At 43.3% G+C, this 9,277-nt stretch overlaps 1 protein-coding gene across 1 annotated transcript in view; it reads right to left on the reverse strand.

The window, feature by feature from the left end:
* eps8l2 (EPS8 signaling adaptor L2) overlaps positions 1 to 7,052 on the reverse strand; it is a 42,157-nt gene extending 35,105 nt beyond the window's left edge. The window contains exon 1 of the mRNA XM_061221880.1: positions 6,722 to 7,052. The gene's annotated coding sequence lies outside the window, so the exon portion shown is untranslated. The remainder of the gene's footprint in view (positions 1 to 6,721) is intronic.
* Positions 7,053 to 9,277: the final 2,225 nt, after the last annotated feature.

Below are 9,277 nucleotides of genomic sequence, written 5' to 3' on the forward strand. Positions count from 1 at the left end.
TTATAGTCCGGAAAATACGGTAATCTCAAGCTAAAAAGAACTATATTGTGTGATTCCACTTCCTGGAATTTTGCACAAATTATTTAAATAACAGTTTTATTTAAAATTGTAAGACTTTGTCTGATTCCATTGAATCATTAATAAAGCACAGTGCCATACACATGTTGGGAAATAAAGCTTATGTCAACAACTGTATTATTATTTAGTTAACAGGACAGCCAGCTAAAAATAAATAAATGCAACTACATAAGCCACACAACGCACTGTGTTCAGAAGTATAGCATTTTTGCCTTACTTTCACCCTTAATTTTGATAGGGTTTTTCTAAAGGCAGCACAGCACAACTGCTGTGAGTGAAATGTATGAGAATCAGGAGCCCAGGTGTGCGAGTGGTCGTCAATGTGTGCATTGGACCATAATAATTTATAAAGGTTAAGAGGTAATTCGAATATTTTTCACTGGGCTTTTACTTTTGAATAGAGGCTCAGTTACATGATTGAGACCAGGCACATAGTAGCTTGGATGCTAATTTAACATGGCACACTTCGTAGCCTACACACTAGTTTAACATGGCACACTTAGTAGCTTGCATGCTAATTTAACATGGCACACATAGTAACCTTGATACTAATTCATCCATCCATCCATCCATCCATCCATTATCTGAACCCGCTTATCCTGAACAGGGTCGCAGGGGGGCTGGAGCCTATCCCCACATACATTGGGCGAAAGGCAGGAATACACCCTCGACTGGTCGCCAGTCCATCACAGGGCACACACACCATTCACTCACACACTACCTACGGGCAATTTAGACTCTCCAATCAGCCTAACCTGCATGTCTTTGGACTGTGGGAGGAAACCGGAGGACCCGGAGGAAACCCACACAGACACGGGGAGAACATGCAAACTCCACACAGAGAGGCCCCGGTCGACGGGGATTCAAACCCAGGACCTCCTTGCTGTGAGGCGGCAGTGCTACCCACTGCACCATCCGTGCCGCCCTCGATACTAATTCAAATAAGTCAAATTTAAAGGGTTTTATATTTGCTGGCTTTGCCATGATATACAGTGTGAATATACAATGTGCAAGCATAAAAGTTGTTTGTTGAAATCAGTGGCAGCTGCTGGCCAGAATTCATGGTGAATCAAACCCACCGTCACCCTGGTGAAAATCAAACCCCTATTAGTTCCATGCTTTTTCTGTTGACCTAGGCAATTTTGAGGTGATAAACACTGACCACATCACACAGCCAGCAATAGGCAGCCCGATAAACAGGTTTAAATTGACAATCTATCACTGTGGTCAAGCCATTTAAATTGAACTGCCTTCTCTTAAAGTATCAACACAAAATAGAATACAATGACAAGAAGTCATGTAGGCTACTGATCACATTTATTAACAGTCATCTCACTACCCATTACCTATGTATATCGAATAGATAAACAAAACAATCTAACATTCAGGCTTTAGCAATTGCTTCGATCAGAACATTTAGAATGGTCTTAGACATCCCAGGGAACACGATAGGCGGCCTTAAATGTGCAGACAGACCGCTTTCATAGCAGCAAACATGCACATCCAAGCACACACACAGAACACGCATATACAAGCACACGCACCAAAAACATACACACACACAGACACACACACAGCCCTTTTTCATGCCTGAACCACCCACACCAAACTGGCAGCCATTCTAGAATCCTCAATAACTGTAATACTGTATTTCACACATATGTGCTACCTAACTAATACTGTATTTCACACCTGTGTTCTCTATAGTTCTAATAATGTATTTCACACCTGTGTTCTCTATAGTTCTAATACTGTATTTCACACCTGTGTTCTCTATAGTTCTAATACTGTATTTCACACCTGTATTCGACATAACACTAATACTGTACTTCACACGTGTTCTACACAACACTAATACTGTACTTCACACATATGTTCTACATAATGCTAATACTGTATTTCACACATATGTTCTACACAACTCTAATACTGTACTTCACACATATGTTCTACATAATGCTAATACTGTATTTCACACATATGTTCTACTCAACACTAATACTGTATTTCACACCTATTTTCAGGCCAGTGGGAATGTTCATGGCTTCAATTACAAAGAAGAAACTCACAAGCAAAATGATCATTGAGATGTAATGCTGATAAGTGAGGAATATCACTGGACTTATTTTGTTGTTCTGATTATTTGCTTTCTACTGTCCACAACGTTACCGTTACTGGTAAAATTACACTTCAGTAAATGAGGAGTATTAAAGTACAAGTGTGGTTCCTCACCTAATTAAGTAATTACCATTCCAGCATGTGCACAACTGTGTTTAGAAAGTGCCTTATTTTGGCTCCCATAGCTAGTAGAAGAGATTTCACGGTCTTGATAGAGGGGTGGTTGTTTGGACGTGTTTAGCAGTGCAAGACGTCATTAACTAGGGTCAACCATGGTCGACCAGCAGGTGCAAAAGAGACAAACAGCTCTGCATCAAATGACTTTTAACCTAAGGCATGGGCAGCCAGCTTCATTAAAAATAATTGACAATAGAGAGGGATAGTATGTTTGGTATTTCCTTTATATCGACCATTAGCCATGTGGTGCATCTATATTCATGAGAAAGCTCATACCTCTAATTTGTATGTGTGTAGTCACAACGTTGGCACTGTGAAAGTCCTCACCCAGTTCTAGGCATGGTCCATGTCATCACTCATCTGATCAAGCTGGTTCAGAACATTATGCTAATGAGCTGTGATATACTGTTGTGTTGATAAATGCTAAAAATAAACTGACACTTGCTATGCCTAAGAATAAGAGATACGCTGGTTTTTTTGCAAGGTAATATTACAATGGTTTCCGGATGAATGTTTTACAATCAGAACTGCAGAACCACAAAACACCCAACACTGCATTTATTTTGGCTGTTACCGGTATCTGCTCATCGCAATGGTGCGAGGATATTTATGAAAAAGCTCATACCTCAATTCTTTATTTTTATTTTTTTTATTTTTTTGGGATTACGGCTTTGCCAGTTCTCATCTCATCCACATACCATATAAACTGAAATTTTAACATCTCTCAGTGACAGGTCATTACAAGCCACCAAACCACAAGATACCAAGCACATTTAAGGTGAGCTAAGAGGGGGACTGGTTGTTTGATTTGGAAAGCCTGGCTTCAGTTGACAGGTTGCCAGGCTGCTCACAAAAGTTACAAGGTGTTTATCTTTGCTATTCGTTATGCCATGCTGGCAGACGGCCAGGTTTCAGGGCAAGATACTGTGAGCTGTGGGTGTCACACGGTGTTATCTCCAGCGGTGCTAGCGCATAGGCTACTCCAGCAGTGCTAGCGCATAGGCTACTCCAGCGGTGCTAGCGCATAGGCTACTCCAGCGGTGCTAGCGCATAGGCTACTCCAGCGGTGCTAGCGCATAGGCTACTCCAGCGGTGCTAGCGCATAGGCTACTCCAGCGGTGCTAGCGCATAGGCTACTCCAGCGGTGCTAGCGCATAGGCTACTCCAGCGGTGCTAGCGCATAGGCTACTCCAGCGGTGTTAGCGCATAGGCTACTCCAGCAGTGTTAGCGCATAGGCTACTCCAGTGGTGCTAGCGCATAGGCTACTCCAGCAGTGTTAGCGCATAGGCTACTCCAGTGGTGCTAGCGCATAGGCTACTCCAGCAGTGTTAGCGCATAGGCTACTCCAGCAGTGTTAGCGCATAGGCTACTCCAGTGGTGCTAGCGCATAGGCTACTCCAGTGGTGCTAGCGCATAGGCTACTCCAGCGGTGTTAGTGCATAGGCTACTCCAGTGGTGCTAGTGCATAGGCTACTCCAGCGGTGCTAGCGCATAGGCTACTCCAGTGGTGCTAGCGCATAGGCTACTCCAGCGGTGTTAGTGCATAGGCTACTCCAGTGGTGTTAGCGCATAGGCTACTCCAGTGGTGTTAGCGCATAGGCTACTCCAGCGGTGTTAGCGCATAGGCTACTCCAGCAGTGTTAGCGCATAGGCTACTCCAGTGGTGCTAGCGCATAGGCTACTCCAGCAGTGCTAGTGCATAGGCTACTCCAGCGGTGCTAGCGCATAGGCTACTCCAGTGGTGCTAGCGCATAGGCTACTCCAGCGGTGTTAGTGCATAGGCTACTCCAGTGGTGTTAGCGCATAGGCTACTCCAGCGGTGTTAGCGCATAGGCTACTCCAGTGGTGTTAACGCATAGGCTACTCCAGTGGTGTTAACGCATAGGCTACTCCAGCGGTGCTAGCGCATAGGCTACTCCAGCGGTGCATAGGCTACCATGCATTTCTTGCATTCTTGCATTTCTGTATATGTCACATGCATTTAAACAAATTGTATATGAGCAACTGCTGATATGACTTCATAACAATGGTAGATATTACATGAAGAATGTATTGTACATAAGTACCCACAAGCACACAACTAATGGGTTGGGAGAGCCCCAGGTTGGAATGAAATGGCCTACAGAGTGGTAGAACTCCAGGAACAGGGTTAGGCAGCCCTGCTATAGCTGTTGAATGAGTTGTGCTTTCTTAAGTTTGGAGTGAAAACCTACAAAACAGTAGATCTCAAGAAACAGGATTGGAATCGCTGATTTATAGCAGTAGAATAAATTTTGTACATAAATCCAGCATTTCTACACATGACTCAGTGTGTTATGGGATGTTACTTCCTCTCTTCTGCACTGATCTGGAAATTATTATGATGAAGAGTTTGACAGGTGAGTCTGAACCACCTCTGGTTGGGAAACTGGCTCAGCAGAAACGGGAATGCCAGCCAGTTTCCGTTCACGTTCCTTTTCTTGTTTCTCATCCAATGCTATGCTGCTGGGTAGCATTGCAGCCGCATTAAAACATGCTGGTATTTAATGACACAGGGTGGGCAGAGACTATCTTGGCAAGACACTGGAGGACTGTCACATACTTATATGGACTGCAAGATGTAAAATAATCACTGGCTCAGCTCTAGAACTGTGGCTCTGCTCTAGAACTGTGTTAATTAGTGACTGGCTCTCCTGTAGTAATGATAAAAAATAAATAACTCCCACTCACACATACATGATGCAGTCAGAACCAAGTCAGCTCACCTAAGTCCCTATGGTATACAGTAGCTTTAGTTAATTATGGTCTTTGCCATCGTATGTTTATTTTAACTGTGACAAGCTTTGATATAAATATACACTCACCGAGAACTTGATTACGAACATTTTTATTACACCTACTTATTCATGCAATTATCTAATCAGCCAATTGTGTGGCAGCAGTGCTACTACAGCAGAAACCACTGATCTCCTGACACACACCAAAACTCACAGACTCAAAATGGTGCGAAAAACAAAAAACATCCAGTTTCTGATGTTTTTTGGCGGATCTACAGATGGAAACGCGTTGTTGATGAGAGAGGTCAACGGAGAATGGACAGACTGGTTACAGCTGACAGAAAGGCCATGGTAACTCAGATAACCACTCTGTACAATTGTCGTGAGCAAAAAAGCATCACAGCACAACATGTCAAACCTTGAGGCGGATGGGCTACAACAGCCAAAGTCCACATTGGGTTCCACGTCTGTCAGTCAAGAACAGAAAGCTGAGGCTGCAGTGGGCACAAGCTCACCAAAACTGCACAGTTGAAGACGGGAAAACGTAGCCTGGTCTGATGAATCTCGATTTCTGCTACAGGCATACAGATGGTAGGGTCAGAATCTGGTGCCAACAGCATGAATCCATGGACCCAACCTGCCTTGTGTCAACAGTCCAGGCTGGTAGAGGTGGTGTAATGGTGTGGGTAGTGTTTTCTTGGCACACTTTTGGCCCGTTAATATCAATCAATCATCGCTTGAATGCCACAGCCTATTTGAGTATTGTTGCTGACCATGCGAATCCCTTCATGCACCCATCTTCTAACGGCTACTTCCAGCATGATTATGTACCATGTCACAAAGCAAAAGTTGTCTCAAACTGGTTTCATGAACATGACAATGAGTTTGCCAGTCCCCCCTGGAGCAATATGGGGTTAAGGGGCCTTGCTCAAGGGCCCAACAGCTGATTGCGGCTACACAGGGGCTTGAACCACCAAGACCCAATGAAGCACCTTAGCCACTAGATTAGCTACCACCGTTTTTTAAATTGCATGTATGGTTCAAAAGCCAGAACATCAGACAAGTGGTTTCACAGGTATCTCACATGGCGAAAATACTGGCTAAACCCGAATTAAATTGAATTCAGGCATTACTCATATCAACAGGTCTATGACTCAAGTCAACAACTAATCTGTGCGGAATCTCAATGAACTTCCGGCGATGGTCAGGAGAGCAGAATCATTGGCTGTCCTCTCACAGACTGAAAATGCTCCTCTTCACACTCGCAACCACGACTGGTGTAATTACATGAACTGATTACAGATTTCAATAGCATTTTTGGCATGTTATTATGTAGACTATTTTGTCTTGAAGTAACCCAATTCGGTTTAAGGTTCGCGTTACGAAGGGATTTGTCCTGTGTTCAATTTGCGGGGAGAGGGCCAGTTTATGGTACATTTGCCTTAAAATGACAGATGATACACGGAGTCGCGGCGCACCTAGTTTGTGAAAACAACTTTAAAAGGCAGCGTAATTCCGACAGAATATGTAACGTAACGTTAAATGCAGTAACATCACATTGAACATAATTTTAAATATAGCCTATAATTACCTTCTGCAGAATTCACAGGGCTATCTCCTGCACGCAATTTTGCGGTCGGTGAGTCGGAGTATTTGTTGAGACAGGCAAGACGCGTCAAGGTGCCATCTCAGTCTATAGCAAAGTATCCGCTTTCACGCGTCAGTCTGTGTTTCGGCCCCGGGGCTGGGGAAAAGCCAATCCTTCGATGCCTCTTTATCAAAGCGACCCCGACTATTGTTAATTTCCCCTACGTAGTTGAAGTCCTTTCAATTAATTCATGTCAAATTGTAAGTTTTTAGTCGAGCTTGTCAGTGTAGATTTTCCGGTTAACACTCTAGATTCTGATCCAGGCGCGAGTGCAGGTGCCCGTGGTAACTGAGTGACAGGTGAGTTCGCAGGTAACTTTATCCGCGACTCCGAGAAGGAGGGGCTTTGTGACGGTGCGGGTTTACATACCGGCGGATGAGCGGCATCGGATTTAAGCAGCAAAATTGATCTTGACTTTTCCTCATACATATAACTCAAACTGTGAAAACGGTTTGCCCAAATATTGTGGGCTACATGTAGCCCATGTCATTGGCCTGGCCAATGGAACAATGAAAGGTCAAAAATACGACGATGACCACCAGGGAACAGTATTTTCAGGAAAAAGCAACAATAAAGGTAGCACCAAAAACAAAAAAAAAACAATGAAAGCAGAAATTAACTCCTATACCCTGTCATTTGTTTCCAACAAACTGTAACATAATTTGTAATGCAATGGAACATAAATAGGCTATTCAAACAAGCGAAGTATTTTCAAAACGTCAGAATTTATTTTATGAATACGTTTAGGTAGCCAACCGGAAATATTTTTTGGCGATTGTGTCGCACATGAGACGTTTTCTTCAGAAAATGTAAACGCTACTATTTAAACAGTGTATTATTATTATTATTATTATTATTATTATTATTATTATTGTTATTATTATTATATAATGTCATCCAGAATTGATCAGGTCACGGCTGTTAGGGCACGTTTTTGAGTTGATGCAGGCAAGGGATTCTCAATCTTACCCGGAAAGGGCCAGTGTGGGTGCAGTTTTATGTTCTAACGAAGCAGTTACACGCCTGATTCTACTAATCAAGGTCCTTTACAAACGTTGATGAGTAGAATCAGGTGTGAAACTGCTTGGTTGGAACAAAAGCCTGCACCCACACCAACCATTTATAGGAAAGATTGAGTATCCACACACCTTGTTCTCAAGGCCTTGGCTGTTGATTGAAAGGAAACCACAAACACCTGTAGACACTGCGGCCCTCCAGGACTGGAGTTTGACACCCCTGATGTAGGCTATAGCTTTTGTCTGGTGGCCAGATCGATGTGTGCTAGAAAATACTTTTTCTTATTCTTTTTTCTTTATTTTATTTTAGAACCGACAGAAGTTACACGAAAAAATGTCGATCATGACTGGGCTGATTAACACTTGTACACAGATGTATGGGTATAGGGAGGTTAACGGCGCTGTGCAGGGACCTTTTGAGGGGCTGGTACTCAACGTGATAAAAGGGCACACCAGCCTAGGATAACTTTTTGGACACCCAGCTTGTACAAAATATATGGGGGCTCGTGCCGAAAATGCCATTTGTTTATTTTTATAGCCTTGTCTTATTTCGTTAGTGTGTTCTCTGACTTTTCTCATGTTGATGGATGGCAAAGGGATTTGGCACATGTGTCAACCAGACCTGGATTAAAATACAGATACTATCCATCCATCCATCCATCATCTTATCCTGAACAGGATCGCAGGGGGGCTGGAGCCTATCCCAGCATACATTTGGCGAAAGGCAGGAATACACCAGTCCATCGCAGGGCACACACACCATTCACTCACACACTCATACCTAAGGGCAATTTAGACTCTCCAATCAGCCTAACCTGCATGTCTTTGGACCCGGAGGAAACCCACACGAACACGGGGAGAACATGCAATCTCCGCACAGAGAGGCCCCGGCCCAGGACCTCTTTGCTGTGAGGCAAGAAAAATAAAACCCAAGAGTAAGACGACAGGCGATGAAATCTTACAATATTTATTCACACAAAAGTTACAATATGGAAGATTTTTGTGTTAAAACATTGTTACAAGACCATTGTAAATCCCTTCCCATCATTGAAAAAGGCTCACTGACATCACCCTGTTTGCAGTCTTTAAATTTGGGTTTCAAAATATACAGTTGACGGGCCGACACTCATTGTGTAACTACAATAATTGGATGAAAAAATTGGTTCTAATTGCCACAGCGAATGCCATTTCAATGTCAGCACGTTTACAGAGAAGGGGGAGGGATGGACAGGGTTGTGGTTTGAAGGCGTTTATTGCTGCCATTCCTCTCTTGACCGTTAGAGGTCCGAAATTACCTATTGTACCTTTAACGAGAGTCCAGGCAGATGGTCAGTACACCAGCAAACAGAGATAACAGTGATAATCCAAAACAAAGTCGAAGTCTCAGGCAAAGGGTCGATAATAATTGGGCAGTCAACAAAAACAGAATCCAGATACGAAAGTCGAAACAGGTTGATAAACTACGGGTTGAAATAAAACAGAA

The sequence above is a fragment of the Conger conger genome, chromosome 15 (assembly GCF_963514075.1).
Source record: "Conger conger chromosome 15, fConCon1.1, whole genome shotgun sequence".
Lineage (NCBI taxonomy): Eukaryota > Metazoa > Chordata > Actinopteri > Anguilliformes > Congridae > Conger > Conger conger.